General features: G+C 43.4%; 1 long non-coding RNA gene across 1 annotated transcript in view; it reads right to left on the bottom strand.

Annotated features, from left to right (window-relative positions):
• The window catches only part of LOC135229483 (uncharacterized), a 53,858-nt gene extending 33,498 nt beyond the window's left edge, over window positions 1-20,360 (bottom strand). Inside the window, exon 1 of the long non-coding RNA XR_010320179.1 lies at window positions 20,241-20,360. This is a non-coding gene — a long non-coding RNA (uncharacterized LOC135229483). The remainder of the gene's footprint in view (window positions 1-20,240) is intronic.
• Between the last annotated feature and the right edge of the window lie 2,686 nt (window positions 20,361-23,046).

The following is a 23,046-nucleotide window of genomic DNA, read 5'->3' as shown; positions in this document are numbered from 1 at the left end:
GCTATTAACAAGATATTTACATAAGAGAATATTTTGAAAACACAATAAAACAAATACTGCCAAATACTGATTATCAAGCAGTTCCTTGTTGCAGAAGCATTAAAAGAAACAAGTAAATGACAGAAATGCTCCAGAAGTATTGAGTGCCAGGGATCAATTTCACACAACCATCCTCACTGACACACTTGAATCTTGCATGAAATGAAGGGTGAAGATGTATGAAGTTCCTTCTGATATTTTTTTCCTTCTTAATGTGAATATAACTGATGAAGAATTCCTGAAGGTACCCAATAAACCAGCACAGGCTTATCCTGACGAGGAAACCCTGGTGGCACAGTGGGTAAGTGCTACGACTGCTAACCAAGAGGACGGCAGTTCAAATCCACCAGGTGCCCCTTGGAAACTCTATCGGGCAGTTCTACTCTGTCCTATAGGGGCAGGATGAGTCAGAATCGACTCGACAGCAGTGGGTTTCGTTTTTATCCTGATGACTTAAGATAAACCTTCATGGAGAAGTGCTACAATTTCATTCTCACATTAGAATTAAGTTTAGAGATTCAAGACAAATTTTACTTATGTAGGCGTGTAAACCAAAAAACCAAACCCATTGCTGGTGAATTGATTTCAGCACATAGCAACGCTATAGGACAGAGTAGAATTGCCCCCATAGGGTTTCCATGGAGCAGCTAATGTATTCGAACTGCCAAGCTTTTGGTTAGCAGCTGAGTTCTTAACCACTGCACCACCAGTGCTCCAAATATACTCTGGCCCAGTAGTTCAAATGCAACACCCGCTCCTTGAAAACCCTATGAGGCAGTTCTACTCTGACCTATAGGGTCATTATGCATCAGAATGGACTCCAACCCAGCAGGTTTGTTCTGCCTACTGCCTCATCCCTATTTCATTTTCTCAGAGATAAGTTTCTGTGATAGTGTCAGATTCAGGAATGTGATGAAAAATGTCTCTTGTAGGGGTGGGGCCAAGATGGCAGAATAGTCAGATGCTTTGTGTAGCCCCTCTTATAACAAAGACCCAGAGAAGTAAATCGATTATATATGACAATCTAGGAGCCCTGAACATCAAAGGTGAAGTCACAGAATTGGACTTAGTGGCAGGGGGAGGGGGATGTGGTTCAGAAGCAGTGAGAGGTTGACAGATCTGACCCGGCAGAAACCAGCACCCTGCAGGCTGGATCGGATGGCATGTGCGGTGACGCAAGCAGTGACGCTCGGGACATGTTTTTCACATCAGAAGAGACCGAGTGGTAGAAAGTCTACACAAGCCTCCAGAACCAGTGAAAAGCAGTGCCAAGTTGGCAAAAGATAAGTACATGCATTTAAAATGCCACACAAATCAAAAATCATCCCCTTTGGGAAGAACATCTCTCCCATTTACCTGCTTCCTCCCTCTCTGTTTTTAGTCTTAGACCAGCTTCGGCTATTTCTGGGTCCTCTGGGCCAGAAGTAGGAACTATCACATGCCCTGGAGCAGGAACAAACAACAAAAAATAATCTGCCAGCTTCCCTAAGCTAGGAACTCAGGGAAGGCACAGACATAAGGGGTCCAAGGACTCTGAATGCCTTTCACCCTTGCATAGACCTGTGTGGGCCCATTTCAACAGCGTAGGCCCTCATTAGCACACTACAATTTTATTTTCAACTGTATCAGCTATAAAGTGGAGTGGCAGGTTCGTGATATTTTACAACGTTCTGCCAATTAAACAGGGTCCTCACCTACCCTCATCAGTGACCTGAGGGTTGGTGGCTCCACCCACGTCACGTAGCCACCCAATTCAGGAGTCCAAGAATAAGTGGTGAATCCCAGTACTTACAACCAACAGCATTGGGTGCCCATGGTCTGGCTGCAAAACCCACCCACCTATGTGCTCTAGGGAACAGGGACATGCTTTCCTCCCAGACACTCAGGGGCAGTCATTCCCCCCACAGTAGCCAGACACCTGTACCTACACCAATCAACCCTGTCTATGCAGGACTGTAGGTGAGAGCCTAAACCACACACTTGGTGACCGACTACATGGACAACTGAGCTGAATCCATACAAGAAAAGTAAAAGGGCTCCTAGGCTCACATACCTATTAACAGCTCTGATCACCTGGTGACAGGATGTAAGAGCTTCAAGAGTGCCAATAATCAAACTAGCTCAACCAAGCAGCCTATTTGGGCATATTAAAATAAAACAAGAAGCTAGGACACAATACAACAACAACAACAACAAAAAAACCAAACCCAGTGCCATCAAGTAGGTTCCGACTCAGTAAGCAAACATGAAATAAATGAATATAATAACTTATTGATGGCTCAGAGACAAGTGTAGATATCAAATAACATAAAGAGGCAGACCATGATGGATTCAGGAAGCTCCCAAAACAACAAATCAAGAAATCTTCCAAATGAAGAAAAATTCCAGGAATTACTGGAGGTAGAATTTAAAAGATTAATAGACCAAGCCCTTCAAGAGATCCAGGAGGAGATCAGGCAAAACGAAGAACAAGCCAAGGAACACACAGATAAAACAATAGAGGAACTTAAGAAAGTTACACAAGACTATAATGACAAATGTAACAGGCTGCAAAAATCCATAGAAAGACAGCAAGCAAATCCAAAAGAGTAACAATAAAATTTCAGAATTAGACAACCCAATAGAAAATGAGAGGAGCAGAATTGAGGCACTGGAAGTCAGAATTAGTGAGACTGAAGATAAAGCTCTTGACGCCAACTTATTTGAGGAAAAATCAGATAAAGTAATTTTTTAAAATTGAAGAAACGCTAAGAATTATGAGGGACTCTATCAAGAGTGATTGGAACACCAGAATCGGGGTGGGGGGTGGAGGATAACAGAAAACACAGTGAGAATTGTTGAAGACTTCCTGGCTAAAATCTTCACTGATCTTGTGAAAGATAAGAAGATATCTACCCAAGATGCTTACTGAACCCCACGCAAGGTAGATGCCAAGATAAAGTCACCAGGACATATTATAATCTTGCTTGTCAAAACCAAATATAAAGAGAGAATTTTAAGAGTAGCTAGGGATAAACAAAAAGTCACCTATAAAGAAGCGTCAGTAAGACTAAGCTCGGACTACTCAGCAGAAACCATGCAGGCAAGAAGCACATATACAAAGCCCTGAAGGAAAAAAAAAAAAAAAATTGCCTGCCAAGAACTATATATCCAGCAAAACTGTGTCTCAAATATGACGGTGAAATTAGGACACTTCCAGATAAGCAGAAGTTTAGGGAATTTTTAAAAACCTAACCAATATGACAAGAAATAATAAAGGGAGTTCTCCAGTTAGAAAATCAATGACATCAGCTAACAACCCAAGACTAGAACACGGGACAGAACAACCAGATAGCAACCCACGTAGAGATGTCACAAATAAATCAAAGCTAAAACACTGAAAATGTAGAAACAGAGACATCGATCTGTAAAAGATGACAACATTAAGACAAAAAAGAGGGACTAAATAATGTAGTCATAGATCTTTCATATGGAGAGGAAGTCAAGACGATATAAAGAAATAAAAGATTGGTTTAAATTTAGAAAAACAGAGGTAAATGTTAAGGTAACCCAAAGGAAACTAACAATCCTACACATTAAAATAAAAAAAAAAAACAAGGAAAACATAAATTTTCGGCAAATACAAAAGCAACAACAAGGAAAAAGATGAAAGACTAAAAAGAAAAACGATTCAGCACAGAAAAAATTAATTAGCAGTAAATACAAAGGCAACAAAAATGAAGAGGATGGAAAGAAAATGCACAAAGAACAACGACTCAACAGAGAAAATTAAGTGGAATAAGGAAAATGTCAAAAAGACATACAGAAAAAAGACGAAAATGACAGCACTAAACTCATAACTATGAATAATTACGATAAATGTAAATGGTTTAATTGCACCAATAAGGAGACAGAGAGTAGCAGAATGGATTAAAAACCATGATCCGTCTGTATGCAGACTGCAAGAGACACACCATAGACTCAAAGACATAAACAAACTAAATCTCAAAGAATGAAAATATATATATATATATATATCAAGCAGACAACAATAAAAAATAAGAGTGGCAATATTAATCTCTGATAAAACAGGCTTTAAAGTAAAATCCGCCACAAAGGAAAAGGAAATACACTATATAATGATTAAAGGGTCAATATACCAGGAAGACAAAATCATAATAAATACTTACATACCCAATGACAGTGCTCCAAAACACATAAAACAAACTCAAACAGCATTGAAAAGAGAAATAGCTCCACAATAATAGTCGAAGACTTCAACATACCACTTCTGATGACAGACAGGATATCCATAAACAAGCTCAATAAAGACACGGAAGATCTAAATACCACAATCAGCCAACTTGGTCTCATAGACTTAAACACAACACTTCACCCAACGGTAGTCAAGGAAACTTTCTTTTCTAACGCTCATGGAGCATTCTTGAGAATAGACCACGTATTAGGCCACAAAGCAAGCATTAACAGAATCCAAGACATCAAAATATTACACAGCATGTTTCCTGACCATAAAGCCATAAAAGTCAAAATGCTGTCGTTCTCATACATTTTAATTTCTTACATATTTTAGACCCAATAAAGTCTATTCTTATTATGTTATGCAGTCAGTAATCCTCTATTTTTACCCATTTCATTAACTTTCATTCCTTCTTGCATCTTAAGCCTTTCACCTTATTTTCTTTCTGCTTGAAGAATACCTTTGGAATTTTCTTTAATGTGGGCATGCTGATGTTAACTTATCTAGGTTTTGTTTGTCTGAAAACAAAGGTCTTTGCTCATTCATGAAGGATGTTTTTCCTCAGCATAGAGTTCTGGGTTGCCATGGATTTTCTCTCTGTAATTTAAATATATCATCTCATTGTCTTAGGGTTTTCACTATTTCTGTAGAGAAGTCATCGGTCAGTTTTTTTGTTTGTCCTTTAAAGATAATCTCTTCCATTCTTTAGTAGTGTTCAATTATTTGCTTTTTGTGGGGTTTTTTGTCTTTAGCTTCAGCAGTCCTACTATGAATTTCTTTGTATTTACCCTACATGGGTCTTATAAGGAAACCCTGGTGGCGTAGTGATTAAGCGTTATGGCTGCTAAGCAAAAGGTCAGCAGTTCGAATCCACCAGGCGCTCCTTGGAAACTCTACGGGGCAGTTCTACTCTGTCCTATAGGGTCGCTTTGAGTCGGAATCGACTCGACGGCAGTGGCTTGGTTCCTTTTTTTTTTTTTTTTTTGGTTTGGGTTTTGTAAGTCTTCTAGAATCTGTAACTTGATATCTTTAATCATTTGAGGAAACTTCTCAGCCATAATCTCAGTTTTTCTGCCTCATTCTTTTTCTTCCTTCTTAAAGTATCTTATGCTGGATATTTTCATTGTATTCTCTGTATCTTATTTGTTTTTATATTATATATATTTTTCCTTTTGTCTATGCCTCTATTTTCTTCCAACATGTCTTCCACTAAATCTCTCTTCAGCATTTGTAATCTGCTGTTATATACATACATTAAGATTTTAACTTCAGCTATAGTTTTCAGTTGACTTTCTAAGTTGATCTGTTTTGTAGTTTCTAGTTTTTTGCCAAATTTCTAAGTCTTGCCTTTATTTCTTTGAACATAATAGAGTTATTTCAGTGTCTTTGTCTGATAGCTCCAATATCTAGTTTTTCTGTGGATCTCATTCTGTTATTTGTTGTTTCTACAGGTTTCACTCTTTTCTTTCTTTTTTAAAAAAATTGTTGATTATATTAGAGAGGCGAGGCCAAGATGGCAGAGTAGTGAGACGCTGCCAGTGATCCCTCTTAGAAAAAAGACCCGAAAAAACAAGTGAAGCAATTATATTTATGACAAGCTAGGAGCCCTGAACATCAAAGGCAAAGTTAGAAAACGGACTCAACGGCAGGGGGAGGGAGAGACTATTCAGAAGTGGAGAGGAGTTACTGGACCTGAATAGCCAGGAACCCTCAGGCACCGTTCCCTGGAGCGAGTGCAGTGGGGCTGGCAGTAGCGTTCCAGAGGCGCTTCACTCAGGGAAAGACAGCAAGTTGCACAGACTACTCACACCTCCAGAACAAGAGAAGAATGGCACTCGCAGCAAAAGCTAATTACTTGTGTTTATTTTACCACGCCCCCAACCCCCAAGCTGGCTTCAGTGGCTGTCAATTTCCCTGGGCCTGAGATAGGCCCCGGTACCACTCTGAGCCATTCTTCCGTCCTTGAAGAAGGTATAAGTTCACAACTGGGGGAAAGGTAATCTGCCAGCTCAATTAAGCTGGGGAGCTCAGGACAGAAGTAGCTCTTGTTCAGGCACAAACGGTCCATGGGCTTTGAATACCTTTCACCCCAGCATGGACCTGTGTGGGCCCATTTCAGGAGAATAGGCCCTTGTTGCCAGACTGCAATGGTTTCAGCTGGACAGTGGAAAGATGGGTGTTTGATGTTTGACACTGCTTTGCCTATTAAACGGCGTCTTCACCTACCCACATCAGGGGCCTAAGGACTGCTGGCTCCACCCACAATACCTGGCCACCTGTGACAGAGCTCCAAGGATAAGTAGTACCGCCCAGAACTTACAACCAAAAGCATTGGGTACCCATCGCCCTTCTGCAGAACCCACCCGTGTGCTCTACAGAACAGGGATGTGCTTTCCTCACAGACACTCAGAGGACAGCTGTCAGACCCCTGCCTTGATCAGAGCCTGACCCCCTACTGCAGCCAGATACTTCTGCCTACACCAATAACCCCTGCCCCTCTAAGACTGTAGGACAGAGCCTGTACCTTACACTTTATGACCAACTACCTGGGCACCTGAGTTGAATCCATACAAGAAAAGTAAATGAACTCCTAGGCTCATATACCTGGTAACAGTGCTAGCCATCTGGTGATAGTACATTAGAGCTTCAAAGGTGAAAATAATCAACCTAGTGCACTCAAGCAGCTTATCTGGGTATACCAAAACTAAACAAAGCAAGAAGCTAGGATACAAAAAGCAAGCATAAAATAAACCAATACAATAACTTATAGATGGCTCAGAGACAACAGTCAATATCAAATCACATAAAGAGGCAGACACGGGGGCAGGACCAAGATGGCTGACTAGGTAGAAGCTTCCGCTTATCCCTCTTGAAACAAAGACTCGAAAAAACAAGTGAACTGATTACATAAAGGACAATCTACAAACCCTGACCATCAAACACAGAACTAAGGAGTTGACCTGAGTGACAGGGGAGTGAAAAGCCACACTGCAGCAGCGACCGCTTCCGGAGCCAGTGTCCCACGCCACAGCCTTGAGCCCTCGCAGTTTCCTGGTGCCAGAGCGGTGGGGCTGATTGTGGCTTACTGAGACAGGGAAGCACGGATGTAGGCCTAACCCTCAGGACCAACCTCGGAGGGGACCCAGGCAGCACACGCAGGCTCCACACAGACGTGGCTGGCAGGGAAATGAAAAACCACGGGGAAGCAGCGACTGGTTTTGGAGCCTGGAGTGCAGCACCCCAGAAAGGAAACCTTGGTGCTGGGCGTTGGACTAAGTGTGGGGGAGCTGATTGCAGCTTCCTGAGATGGTGTGAGCATGGACGCAACCCTAAGCCTCTGGGACAGTCTCAGCAGGGATACAGCCAGCACACGCAAGCTACACAATGCTCTGGAATCTCAGAAAAAACAGTCCTCACCAAACAACATAAGTAACTTTGTATATTTTGCCAGGCTACTCTCTTCTATATATCTGATTCCACCCCTCATTGCCCCAGCCAGCTTCATTAAGACTGGAATTCCCCGTGCCAGAGAGTGAAGTGCACTGCTCGATTTTTTTTCTTCTTTCTTTTCTAACCCGTTCTCCTGGCCTGAGAAAAGCACCATTTAGCAATCAAAGAAAAAATCCTTCCCTGACTTCCCTAAACTGCAATTAACAATACAGAATCAGCTCCATCCAGGCATTAAGAGACCCATAGTCTTTGGCTTTCACCCTACAGGTAACTAGGTGGCTATTATAATGCAAAGGCAATTCTGATAGACATCTGACCATAATTGTTTTAGCTCAGCAGTGGAAAGGCAAGTTTTGGAGGTCAGATACCTCTCTACCTATTAAACAGAGACCTCACTGGTCCACACCAGTGAAAAGAGGGCTGAGACTCCACCCACACCACCTAGCCACCTGCTAGAGGGATCTGAGAATAGTGATGTCTACCCTAGCATTGGGTGCCTAAGATACAGCTGCAGAGCTCACCCACCAGAGCACTCTAGAGAATAGAGCCACACCTACCTCACTGACACTTGAAGGAAGGCTGTCAGCATCCTGCCCTCCTCGAAATGTGACCCCCTGCCACTAATAGAAACTGGTGCATACAACCATCACCACTACTCCTCTAAGATAATAGGTGAGAGCCTACACCACACACTAGGTGACCAGCTATCAGGACACCTGAGCTGATTCTATTCAAGAATAGTGAATGGACTCATACACTTACATACCTGGGAACAGCTCAGGCAAGCTGGTAACAGGACGTAAGTGATTCAAAAGCTACAGCAATCACGATACCACAATCTAGTAGCCCATCTGGGTGTATTGTAACAAAACAAAACAAGAAGATAAGACTCAGTGAGCAAATATAAAAGAAAATATTACAATAGCTTATAGATGGCTCAGAGACAGCAGTCAACATCAAATCACATGAAGAAGCAGACCATGATTGCTTCTACAAACCCCCAAATCAAAGAATCAAAATCATTCCCGGATGTAGATACATTCCTAGAATTGCCAAATGTAGAATATAAAAAAATTGTATACAGAATGCCTCAAGACATCAGGAATGACCTCACAAATGAAATAAGGCAATCTACAGAAAAAGCCAAGGTATACACGGATAAAGCAGTTGAAGAAATCCAAAAGATTATTCAAGAACATAGTGAAAAAATTAATAAGCTGTAAGAATCCATAGAGAGATAGCATTCAGAAATCCAAAATATTAACAATAAAGTCACAGAATCAGACAACTCAATAGGAAGTCAGAGGAGCAGACTCGAGGAACTGGAATGCAGAGTGGGGGAGCTGGAGGATAAGGCAATTGACACAAATATAGTTGAAGAAAAATCAAATAGAATTTAAAACTATGAAGAAACCCTAAGAATCATGGGGGACTCTATCAAGAATAACTTGCGTGTGATTGGAGTTCCGGAAGAGGGAGGGATAACCGAAAATACACAGAGAATAGTGGAAGATCTGATGGCAGAAAAATTCCCTGGCATCGTGAAAGATGAAAAGGTATCTACCCAAGATGTTCATCGAACCTCATACAAGATAGATCCCAAAAGAAAATCACCAAGACATATCCTCAAACCTGCCAAAACCAAAGATAAAGAGAAATTTCAAAAGCACCCAAGGATAAACGAAAAGTTACCTACAAAGGAGAATCAATAAGTTTGCACTACTCGGCAGAAACCATGCAGCCAAGAAGGCAATGGGATGACGTATATAGAGCACTCAAAGAGGAAAAACTCTCAGCCAAGAATCATACATCCGGCAAAACTCTAAAACATGAAGGTGAAATTAAGATATTTACAGATAAACACAAGCTTAGAGAATTTGCAAAAAACGAACCAAAACTGCAAGAATTACTAAAGGAAATTCTTTGGTCAGAAAATCAATAATATCAGATACCAACACAAGGTCACAGAACAAAACATCCTGATATCAACTCAGATAGGGAAATCACAAAAACAAAATAAGATTAATTAAAAAAAAATTACTCAAAACAGGGAATCATTGATGTCATTATGTAAAAGATTACAACAGACAAAAAAGAGGGACTAAATACAGGAGACATAGATCTTACATATGTAGAGGAAACCAAGGTGATATAGGGTGAAACAAGTTAGGTTTTTACTTAGTCAAACTGGGGTAAATATTAAGGTAACCACAATGAGGTCTAACAATTCCATACTTCAAAATAAAAACCAAGATAAACATAACGACTCAGCAAAATAAATTCAACTACTATAAAAAGGAGGAACACACATTCTACAAAGAAAAACTCAGCGCAAAAAAGTAAATGGAAAAATGAAATTGTCAAAAACAGGCATCAAAATGACAGCACTAAACTCATAAAAAAAAAAAACTCATACTTATCTAAAATTACACTTAATGTAAATGGACTAAATTCACCAATAAAGAGACAGAAAGTTGCAGACTGGATAAAAAAACACGATCAGTCTGTATGCTGCATAAAAGAGACACACCTTAGACTTAGAGACACAAATAAACTACAACTGAAAGGATGGATAAAAATATATCAAGCAAACAACAATCAAGAAAGAGCAGGAGAGGCAATATTAATTTCCTACAAAATAGACTTTAAAGTTAAATCCACCACAAAGGATAAAGAAGGACACTACATAATGATTAAAGGGACAATTTACCAGGAAGATACAACCATATTAAATATTTATGCACCCAATGACAGGGCCACAACATTCATAAAACAAACGTTAACAGAATTAAAAAGTGAGATAGACACCTCCACAATTATAGTAGGAAACTTCAACACAACACTCTCGGTGAAGGGTAGGAAATGCAGTTAGAAGCTCAATAGAGACACAGAAGATCTAATTGCTACAATTAAACAACTTCACTTCATAGACTTATACACAACACTCCACCCAACAGCTGCAAACTATAATTTCTTTTCTAGTGCACATGAAACATTCTCTAGAATAGATCACATATTAGGTCATAAAACAAGCCTTTGCAGAACCCAAAACATTGAAATATTACAAAACATCTTCTCTGAATGAAAGACCATAAAAGTAAAAATCAATAACAGAAAAACCAGGGAAGAGAAATCAAATGCTTGGAACTGCACAATACCCTGCTCAAAAAAGACTGGGTTATGGAAGACCTTAAGGAGGGAATAAAGAAATTCACAGAATTCAACAAGACTGAAAACACTTCCTATGAAAACCTTTGGGACATGGTGAAAGCAGTGCTCAGAGGTCAATTTATATCAATAAAGGCACACATATTAAAGAAGAGCCAAAATGAAAGAACCGTCCCTACAACTTGAACAAACACAAAGAGAGCAACAAAAGAAACTGTCAGGCACCAGAAGAAAGCAAAAAATAAAAACTACAGCAAAATTAAATGAATTAGAGAATAGAAAAACAATTGAAAGAGTTAACAAGGCCAAAAACTGCTTCTTGGAAAAAATTAACAAATTTGATAAACCACTGGCCAGACTGACTAAAGAAATACAGGAAAAGAAACCAATAACCCGAATAAGAAATGGGACGGGCCATATCACAACAGATCCAACTGAAATTAAAACAATCATATCAAATTACTACAAAAAATTGTACTCTAGCAAATTTGAAAACCTAGAAAAAATGGATGAATTCCTAGAAACACACTGCCTACCTAAACTAACACACACTGAAGTAGAACAACTAAATAGACCGATAACAAAAAAAGAGATTGAAAAGGTAATCAAAACACTCCCAACAAAAAAAAGCTCTGGACCTGACGGCTTCACTGCAAAGTTCTACCAAACTTTCAGGGAAGACTTACCACTACTACTGAAGGTATTTCAAAGCATAGAAAAGGACAGAATACTACCTAACTCCTTCTATGAAGCCAGCATAACCCTGATACCAAAACCAGCTAAAGGCAACACAAAAAAAGAAAATTACAGACCTATATCCCTCATGAACATAGATGCAAAAATCCTCAACAAAATTCGAGCCAGTAGAATTCAACAACATATCAAAAAAATAATCCACCATAACCAAGTAGGATTTATACCAGGTATGCAAGGTTGGTTCAATATTAGAAAAACAATTGATGTAATCCACCACATAAAAAAAAGACAAGAACCACGTAATTTTATCAATTGATGCAGAAAAGGCATTGGACAAAGTCCAACACCCACTCATGATAAAAACTCTCAGCAAAATAGGAATAGAAGGAAAATTCCTCAACATAATAAAGGGTATTGATACAAAGCCAATACCCAGCATCATCCTAAATGGAGAGAGCCTGAAAGCATTTCCCTTGAGAACGGGAAACAGACAAGGATCCCCTTTATCACTGCTCTTATTCAGCATTGTGCTAGAGGTCCTAGCCAGAGCAACTGGGCTAGACAAAGAAATAAAGGGCATCCAGATTGGTAAGGAAGAAATAAAATTATCTCTATTTCCAAAGACATTATCTTATACACAGAAAACCCTGAGGAATCCTCAAGAAAACTAATAGAAGGGTTCAGCAAAGTTTCAGATTACAATACAAACACACAAAATCAGTTGGATTCCTCTATATCAACAAAAAGAACATTGAAGAGGAAATCATCAAATGAATACCATTCACAGCAGCCCCCAAGAAGATAAAATACTTAGGAATAAACCTTACCAAAAATGTAAAAGAGCTATACCAAGAAAACTACAAGGTACTACTGCAAAAAAACCAAAAGGGACCTACGTAATTGGAAAAACATATCTTGCTCGTGGATAGGAAGACAACATTGTAAAATTGTCCATTCTATCAAAAGCCATCTATAGATACAATGCACTTCCGATCCAAATTCCAATGACATTTTTTAAACAGATGGAGAAACAAATCACCAACTTCATATGGAAGGGAAAGAAGTCGCGGATAAGTAAAGCATTACTAAAAAAAGAACAAAGTGGGAGGACTCACTCTGCCTGATATTAGAACCAATTATACCGCCACAGTAGTCAAAACAGCCTGATACTGGTACAACAACAGACACGTAGACCAATGGAACAATATTGAGAATCCAGATATAAATCCATCCACATATGAGCAGCTGATATTTGACAAAGGCCCAGTGTCAGTTAATTGGGGAAAAGACAGTCTTTTTAACAAAAGGTGCTGGCGTAACTGTATATCCATCTGCAAAAAATGGAACAGGACCCATACCAGGACCCATACCACACACCATGCACAAAAACTAACTCCAGATGGATCAAAGACCTAAACATAAAATCTAAAATGATAAAGATCATGGAAGAAAAAATAGGGACAACATTAGGAGACCTAATACATGGCATAAACAGAATACAAAACATTACTAAAAATGACGAAGAGAAACCAGATAACTGGGAGCTCCTAAAAATCAAACACCTATGCTCATCTAAAGACTTCACCAAAAGAGTATAAAGACCACCTACAGACTGGGAATAAGTTTTCAGCTAAGACATCTCCCCCTGGCACCTGATCTCTAAAATCTACACGACTCTGCTAAAACTCAACCACAAAAAGACAAACAACCCAATTAAAAAATGGGCAAAGGATATGAACAGGCACTTCACTAAAGAAGACATTCAGGCGGCTAACAGATATATGAGGAAATGCTCTCGATCATTAGCCATTAGAGAAACGCAAATCAAAACTACAATGAGATTCCATCTCACTCCAACGAGGCTGGCATTAATCCAAAACACACAAAATAATAAATGTTGGAGAGGCTGTGGAGAGACTGGAACACTTATACACTGCTGGTGGGAATGTAAAATGGTATACAACCACTTTGGAAATCAATTTGGCGCTTCCTTAAAAAGCTAGAAATAGAACTACCATACAACCCAGCAATCCCACTCCTCAGAATATATCCTAGAGAAATAAGAGCCTTTACACAAATAGATATATGCACATCTATGTTTATTGCAGCACTGTTTACAATAGCAAAAAGATGGAAGCAACCAAGGTGCCCATCAATGGATGAATGGATAAATTATAGTATATTCACACAATGGAATACTACACTTCGATAAAGAACAGTGACGAATCTGTGAAATACTTCATAACATGGAGAAACCTGGAAGGCATTATGCTGAGTGAAATTAGTTGCAAAAGGTCAAATAGTGTATAAGACCACTATTATAAGATCTTGAGAAATAGTTTAAACTGAGAAGAACATATTCCTTTGTTGTTATGAGGGGGGGCGTGAGGGAGGGTAGGAGAGGGGTATTTACTAAAGAGATAGACAAGAGCTACTATGGGTGAATGGAAGGACAACAAGAGATAGACAAGAGCTACTATGGGTGAATGGAAGGACAACACTCAACACAGTGGAGGTCAGCACAACTGGACTAAACCAAAGCAGTTTCCTGAATGAACTGAACGCTTCAAAGGTCAGCAAAGCAGGGGCAGATGTTTGGGAACCATGTTTTCAGGGGACATCTAAGTCAACTGGCATAATAAAATCTATTAAGAAAACATTCTGCATCCCACTTTGAAATGTGGCGTCTGGGGTCTTAAATGCTAACAAGCGGCCATCTCAGATGCATCGATGATTCTCAACCCACCCGGATCAAGGGAGAATGCAGAACACCAAGAACATAAGATAATAACGAGCCCAAGAGACAGAAAGGACTACATGAACTACAGACTACATCATCCTGAGACCAGAAGAGCTAGATAGTGCTGGGCCACAACCAATGACTGCCCTGACAGGGAACATAACAGAGATCCCTTGAGGGAGCAGGAGAACAGTGGGATGCAGACCCCAAATTCTCATAAAAAGACCAGACTTAATGGTCTGACTGAGACTGGAAGGACTCTAGTGATCATGGCCCCCACACCTTCCGTTTACCCACTATGGGAACCATCCCCAAAGCCAGTTCATCAGACATGGATTGGACTAGACAATGGGTTGGAGAGGGATGCTGGTGAGGCGTGAGCTACTTGGTTTGGGTGGACACTTGAGACAATCTTGGCATCTCCTGCCTGGAAGCGAGATGGGTGGGTAGAGGGGCTTAGAAACTGGCAAAATGGTCACGAAAAGAAAGAGTGGAAGGAGGGAGTGGGCTCTCCCATTGGGGGGAAAGTAATTGGGAATATGTAAGAAGTTGTGTATAAGTTTTCATGTGAGAGACTGGCTTGATTTGTAAACTCTCACGTAAAACACAACAAAAATTATTAAAATAAAAAAAAAAGAAGCTGACCCATGATTGCTTCAACAAGCTCTCAGAACAAAGACTCAAGGAATCTTCTGGATGAAGGTGCAATCCTGGAATTACCAGATGCAGAATACAAAAGATTAATATACAGAACTCTCAAAGACATCAGGAAGGAAATGAGGCAAAATGCAGAACAAGCCATGGAACACACAGATAAAGCAGCTGAAGAAATTAAAAAGGTTACTCAAGAACATAATAAAAATTTAATAGGCAGCAAGAAACCATAGAGAGACTGCAATCAGAAATTCAGAAGATAAACAATAAAATTACAGAGTTAGAAAACTCAACTGAAAGTAAGAAGAGCACAATTGAAGAACTGGAAGGCAGAATTACTGAGATTGAAGATAAAACACTTGGGACCAATATATTTGAAAAGAAACCAGATAAAAGAATTTAAAAAATGAAGAAATCCAAAGAATCATGTGGGACTTTATCAAGAGAAATAAGTATGAGTGATTGGAGTACCAGAACAGGGAGGGCTAACAGAAAATACAGAGGGAACTGTTGAAGATTTGTTGGCAAAAAACTTCCCTGATATCATGAAAGATGCTCATCGAATTCCACATACGGTAGATCTCAAAAGAAAGTGACCAAGACATATAATAATCAAACTTGCCAAAATCAAATATAAAGAGAATTTTAAGAGAGGCTAGGGATAAAAGAAGTCACCAACAAAGGAAAGTAAATAATAATAAACTTGGACTACTCAGCAGAAATCATGCTGGCAAGAAGGCAATGGGATGACTTATACAAAATATTGAAGGAAAAAAATTGCCATCCAGGAATCAAACCATAACCCTGGCCCTCTGGCCCTCTGGCCCTCTGGCCTTAGCCCTCTAACTCTAGCCCCTAAGCCCTGAGCCCCAAAGCCCCTAAGACCCTAAGCCCTTAGGTCCTAACCACCAAGGCCCTAAACTCTAACCCTAACCCAAACTGTAACCATATACCCTAAACCCTACAATCTAAACACCTACACCCCAAAACACTACACACAAAAACCATACACACTAAACCCTATACTCGAAGCCCCAAACCCTAAACCCAAACCTCAAGCCCCAAAGCCCAAACCCAAAACCTAACCGTAAGCCCTAAACCCTAACACCTAACCCTAAACCCTAACCACCCTAACCTTAACGACCCTAACCCTAACTACTCTAGCCCTAACCCTCAAACCCTAACCCTCTAAGGCTAACCTGAAACCCTAACCCTCTAACTCAACCTCCAACCCTCAAACCCAACCCCAAACACTAAACCTCAAATCCCTAGCCCTAAACCTAAGAATGAGCCTAAGCCTAACCCTAACACAACCCTAAACCCTAAACCATAACACTTAAAACCCTAAAACCCTTAGCCCTAACACATTTAACCCTAACATCCTAAATGCCAAAACCCTAAACACTAACACCCTTAACCCCAACCACTAACCCCTAAACCCTAACTTAAAGCCTAAGTCATCTAACCCTCTAACCCTAATACCCTAACTCTAAACCCTAAAACCTAAACCCTAACCCCAGCCCCCAGCCCTAACCCTCACTCTAAGCCTTAAACCCTAAACCCTAAGTCCTAAAACCCTAAACTCTAAGCCCTAAGCCCTAAACCTAACCCTCTAACCCTAAACCCCAAAACCTTACCCCAAACCCATCCCAAACCCCTAAACCTGAACCCCTAAACCCTAGCCCTAACCCGTAACCCTAAACCTCTAAACTATACCTCTAACCCTAACCACAACACCAACCCCAACCTCTGAACCCCGAAACCCTAACCCCCAACCCTAAGCCTCTGAACCCTAAGCCTAAACCCTCTAACCCTAAACCCTAACCTTCACCCCCTCACATCCTCACCTTCTCACTCCCTCACTCTATAATCTTCTCAACCTCTAACCCCCTCACCCTCTAACCCCTCACCCTGACTCCCTCAATCTCTAACCCCCAAACTCTAAACCCCAACCCTCTAACACCCACCCTCTAACCCCAACCCTCTAACCCCAAACCACAAATCCCAAACAAACCCAACCCCAAGCCTAAACCTAAACCCCTAAAACCTAACCCAAACCCTAATGACTAAACCCCAAAACCCTAAACCCCCAAAACCCTAAACCCCAAACTGCAACCCCTAACACCTAACCTGTAACTCCGAACTCTAACCTCAAACCCTAAACCTAACACCTACCCCCATCCCAAAAACCCTAACCAAAAAACCCAGCCCTAAACTCTAACCCCCAAACCCCAACCCCTAACCCCAAACCCTAACGACCCTAACTCTAACAACCCTAACCCTAACATCCCTAACCCCAAACCCTAACCCTTTTTGTTAGCAGCAGTAGCACTTAACCACTAGCCACCAGGGTTTCCATGAGCAGTCACAGGAATAGACATATGCACACCCGTGTTCACTGCAACATTATTCACAGTAGCAAAAAGATGGAAACAACCTAAGTGCTCATCCACAGAGGAACGGATAAACAAACTATGGTACATACACACAGTGGAACACTACACGACAATAAAGACCAATGATGAATCTCCGAAACATCTCACGCCATGGATGAATCTGGAGCGCATCATACTAAGTCAGTCACAAAACGACATATACAGTAAGAGACCACTATCATAAAAACTCATGAAAACATTTACGCACAGGAACAATCCTTGATGTTCACCAGGGAGACGAAGAGCGGGTAGAGAAAAGCTAACTAAACAATAACCAAAAAAACCAAACCCACTGCCGTCGAGTCGATTCCAGCTCATAGCGACCATACAGGACAGATTAGAACTGCCCTATAGAGTTTCCAAGGAGCGCCTGGTGGATTTGAACTGCAGGCCTTTGGTTAGCACCGGTGGCTCTTAACCACTACGCCATCAGGGTTTCCAACCAAACGACAGATATGTGGTAACTCTGGTGAAGGAAGAGACAGTACACAAGACTGGGAAATCAACCTCAGCCTCACCCTAACCCTAACCATAACCCTAAACCTCTTGTGCCCTAGCCTAGTAACCCCAACCCCCAACCACCTAAAACCTATACCCCTAAACCTAACTCCCAAACCTCTAACCCCCCAACCTGAACCCCTAACACCAAACCCTAACCCCTAACCCTAATCCTCTAACCCTTCTGCATCTCTGGGCCTCTCGACTCTCCGTCTATTTTCTTCCTCCAAATCCTACTAACACTCAGTGGAATTTTGAAGTTTCAGCTGTGCTTTGCTTCTTGTTGTCTCCACCGGTCCCATCAAGGCACTGCATCATTTGCTCTGCTTCACTATTCAGTTCCAAAACCATGGCTTAGAATCGCCTGACACTGAACTTCAGCGATTCGGTGCAAGGCCGCGAGAGGGCGCGCGCACCGCCGGTTCCGTTCTGCCCACCAGACCCTCTGAGCATGGGAACCTCCTGGACCTAAGCCGGGACTGACCTGGGTACTGCTCCAGTGACGATAGCAGAAGCTTTTCTTCCCAAGGGACCCAACGCCCCAGGGCGCTCTCTCAATACTCCCATTAATGCTGTTACTATCCTAACCCACTCCTTCTGCGCGACCTAGTGGGTCCTCGACCAGGCCCAGCCTTCACGACCCGCACCCCCCTGCCGTGGTCACGTAGAGGAACCTGCAGGGCCGCGCCCTCCCCGCCCAAGCTCTGCCCCTCCATACCCTGATGCCCTGCAGGCCTCTACTAGGTCCCCGCCCAGAGGAGAGTTGTCGCCCTGCACGGGGTGGGGGGACACGAGTGAACAATCGGAAACCACACCCCAGGCACGAAGCCCACTGCCCATATTGAGATCATGTGAGCAGGGCTGCCCCGCCGACTGGAGCCTGCACGACATCACTCACGTTTGTCAGCTTCTCACCGCCCTCTGGGCTCAGGGTCCCAGAGCAGCCAATCCCCCCGGGGCGGGGGAGGTCGCCCGTCCGCAGGGGCTGGAAGATCGGGTTGGCGCCCATGGCCGGAGCGCTTAAAACCCTTATAAACCCTCATAAAAGGCCAGCTCCAGACCTTCAAGTGTCAGCCCGAGAGACACCTAATCTCCTCCAACCTAAAAAAAAAAAAAACACACCCGTTGCCCTCGAGTCAATTCTGACTCATAGCGACCCTATAGGACAGAGTAGAACTGCCCCACAGAGTTTCCAAGGAGCGCCTGGTGGATTCAAACTGCCAACCTTTTGGCTAGCAGCCTTAGCACTTAACCACTACACCACCAGGGTAACCCACGAACCCACTGCCACTAGGGTAGAGGCTCCAAATCCCGCCAGTGTGAGGAACCCTCAAATCCCCTCAGCACCAGAGACCGCGTCCACAGCGACCGGTACACAGCGCTGCACAAATGTTTAAGTTAACAAATGACCTGGTTGCTCAGGACCCCTTCCTGCTACCCCCACCCCGCCACCCAGAGGGGGAGCGGGACCCGGCATCCACACTGTTAACAGACACTGAATCGCTGCATCCACAAGGAGTAGGATCCCCGCGCTGCTCCACAGATTCCCAGGACCCCTTCCTTTCCCGGTGGGGCCGCGCCGACGCCCCAGCCCCGAGAGTAGACCAGCTGGGCGCGGGCGAGGGCGCGGGGTGCCTCAGCCTCCCAGGCACAGAGCCCAAAACAGTAAGGGGCAGCATGGCCTTGGGCGGGGGATCCCTCTCTCCCCGTCCCTGGCACCCTACGGAGTCTGGTGGGGGTGGGAGGAGGAATGGGGGCGAGTGCCCCGCCCTCAGTCTGGAGTCTCACCCGCCCGGGCGAACTCTGGGCCTTGGTTTCCCCCCTGGCACAGGGAGCAGGTGGGGGGCGGGGGGGGCAGGCGCCCATCCCCCAGCTTGGCCCGCAAACCTGCCCCGGGCAGAGTAGGGACCTTGGTGCAGCCCTGGACACGGACTTTCTCCCCAAGCCCTTCAAGCCCCCAGGCCCGAGGGCACTCCGCAGCTGGATCCCGCGGCTGGAACCCCCCCCCCCGCAAATCCATGGGGATGCAAATTTCGCAGACCAGCTGCGTCTCCCGGGTCAGAGGCTCCCTCTCGCAGCCCCTAGAGTGGCTGCGTCCACCCGGCCCCACGCCGCGTCCGCTCCTGGGGATCACTTGGGAGGGGGTACGCTGGAGGGGGCGATGCAAGCTGCTAAACCAACGTCCGGACTCCCCAACCTCTGGAGCCCACGGGATGCTGGGACTGGGACCCGCCCTCCTGGCGCCTTCCCTCCACACCTTCGAGGGGCCAGGCTTGTTCAGTCTGGGAGCGGGCCCCTCCGTCCAGCTGCCGGAGTTTCATACCTTTCAGAAAACACGGCACGGAAAGCAGCACGAACAGCATCCTCTCTAAGGCGCGCCATCCGGCCCGGACCCCTCACCACCCGTCCCAGCGCTTCCGGGAGTAACTGGCTGGACGGCGAGGAACATGGCTGCCGGCCCCCCCCAGCGGCCTGGGTGTGGGGCGGGCGTGGGGGGGTTGGGCCTCCAGAGGGGAGGGCGGGGTCTAGAAGCAAGGACAATGCCAAAGTGTGCGGGGTGAGGAGACGGGAGACGTCAGGAGAGGGCCCTCTCGCGTGCAGAGTTAAGTATTGGAGGTGCAACGGTTAAGTGCTTGGCTAACTGAAAGGTGGGCCGTTGGAACCCACCAGCTCAGGGGTTGAAAAGATCTGGAGATGGGCTCCCATAAAGATTCTAACCAAACAAAATCCAAACCAGTTGCTGTTGAATCAATTCTGACTCATAGTGACCCTATAGGGCAGAGCAGAACTGCCCCACAGGGTTTCTAAGACTATAAGTCTTTACAGAAGCAGACTGCCATGTCTTTCTGCAAAGAACCAACTGGTAAATTCGAACTGTCCACCCTTTGGTTAGCGGCCAAGCTCTTAACCACGGGGCCACCAGGGCTGTGCCATAAAGACTGCAACCTAGGAAACCTTGTGAGGCAGTTCTAAGTTGTCGTACAGGGTTGATATGAGTCAGAATCTCTTGATGGCACACAACCATGATTGTACTAAGAAAAATTCCTCCAAGCAGCTGTCTACATGACCCCTGAAGCACACATGCATGCACGCTATCAAAGCAGTGCGGCCAAAGACAGGAAATTGGAATAGAGACATTATAGAGTGGACAGTGAAAAGTGATTTCTGAGGGGTATGCAGCTCAAGCGGAGGAGGTAGCATACAACTAAATGCCCTTCTCCTATTGTTCAATGGTCTTGAGAAAGAATGTGTCCCAGGAATTAACTGTAGCCCAGGAGAACTTGAAGACAGCAAATACAGAGGACCGGTCAGGATGCTTCTGCAGTGGTCAGGGTGAGGAGTGATGGTGGTAGTGCAGGTGGGAACAGTGGGCAGGCTTGAGGTGTACTTTGGAGCTTGAGCTGCCAAGAATTGCTGGTGGATCAGACGTATGGGATGAGGGGGATGGAGAATCAAAGGTGACTTCTAGAATTCAGGCTACCATGAGCGCATGGTCACCAGAGCCATTCTCTACCATGTGGAAAACCATGGAGGAACAAACTTGAGAAAATGACCAAAAGATTTTTTCTGGACATGTTAGATTTGCATGTCTGAGGTCATCCAAGTGTGGAGAACAGTTCCCAGCTGTGGATACCACTCTGAGGTAGAGTACTTTTCTGGGTTCTAAGAATTTGGAGATCATCAGCCTATAGCTGATTTGAAAGCCACTGGTGGTGCGATGATTATGCATTTGGGTGCTACCAAAAGGTCTGCAGTTTGAATCTACCAGTCGCTCCTTGGAAACCCTGTGGGGAAGCTCTATTCTGTCCTGTACGGTTCCTGTGAGTGAGAATCCACTCGATAGCGACTTTGTTTTGTTTTGTTTTGTTTTAATACTAAGCTCAGAAAAGTTGTGTGTCAGGGTTGTATTTTTTCACAATACTTATTCAAGCAGTTCGAATCTACCAGCCACTCCTTGGAAGCCCTATGGGTCAATTCTACTCTGTCCTTTAGGGTCGCTATGAGATAGAATCGACTCAACAGCAATGAACTTAGTCTTAGAGGAGCTCTTTGTCTGTCAAAGCTGAGAGTTTTACTTCATACTTTTTAAAACTGCCATGTCTCATGCTACGCGGCTACCCTTACAGGAGCATTTTTGGTGCTAACTTGACTTGTTCTTGGTGAAGGGCTCTGTATTCATTTTCTAGGGCTGCCATAGTAAATTACCAAAAACTGAGTGTCTTTAAAAAAACGTATAATCCATACAGTCCAAGAAGCTGTATTATATGAAGAAGAAGGGGCATCAGGATTAGAGGAAGACTCATTAACAGCCTAGACGTGCAGATGACACAACCTTGCTTACTGAAAGTGAAAAGGACTTGAAGCACTTACTGATGAGGATCAAAGACTTCAGCCTTCAGTATGGATTACACTTCAACATAAAGAAAACAAAAATCCTCACAACTGGAACAATAAACAGAGAAAATACTGAAGTCATCAAGGATTTCATTTTACTTGGATCCACAATCAACACCCATGGAAGCAGCCGTCAAGAAATCAAACGACATATTTTATTGGGCAAATCTGCTACAAAAGACCTCTTTAAAGTGTTAAAAATCGAAGATGTCACTTTGAGGACTAAGGTGTGCCTGAACCAAGCCATGATATTTTCAGTCGCCTCATGTGCAGCTAAAGCTGGGCAATGAATAAGGAAGGCAAAAGAACTGAAACTTGAATTATGTTGTTGGTGAAGAATAATGAATATACCATGGACTGCTAGAAGAATGAACACACCTGTCTTGGAAGAAGTACAGCCAGAATGCTCCTTAGAAAGGTGGGTGGCAAGACTTGGTCTCACGTACTCTGGACATATTATCAGGAGGAATCAGTCCCTGGAAAAAGACATCATGCTTGGTAAAGTAGAGGGTCAGTGAAAAAGACAAAGATCCTCAATGAGACAGATTGAGACGGTGGCCGCAACAGTGGGCTCAGACATAGCAATGAGAAAGGCCCAGGGCTGGGCACTGTTCCGTTCTGTTGTACACAGGGTCGCTATGAGTTGGAACTGACCCAACAGCACCTAACAACAACCTCATAAACTCACTAGATCTCCTGGGGATAGAATGTCATATTCACTGTAGAATAGATAG

The sequence above is a fragment of the Loxodonta africana genome, unplaced genomic scaffold, assembly GCF_030014295.1.
Source record: "Loxodonta africana isolate mLoxAfr1 unplaced genomic scaffold, mLoxAfr1.hap2 scaffold_32, whole genome shotgun sequence".
Lineage (NCBI taxonomy): Eukaryota > Metazoa > Chordata > Mammalia > Proboscidea > Elephantidae > Loxodonta > Loxodonta africana.
Note: the sequence above shows the minus strand (reverse complement) of the source record. Positions and strands in the feature narration are given on the sequence as shown.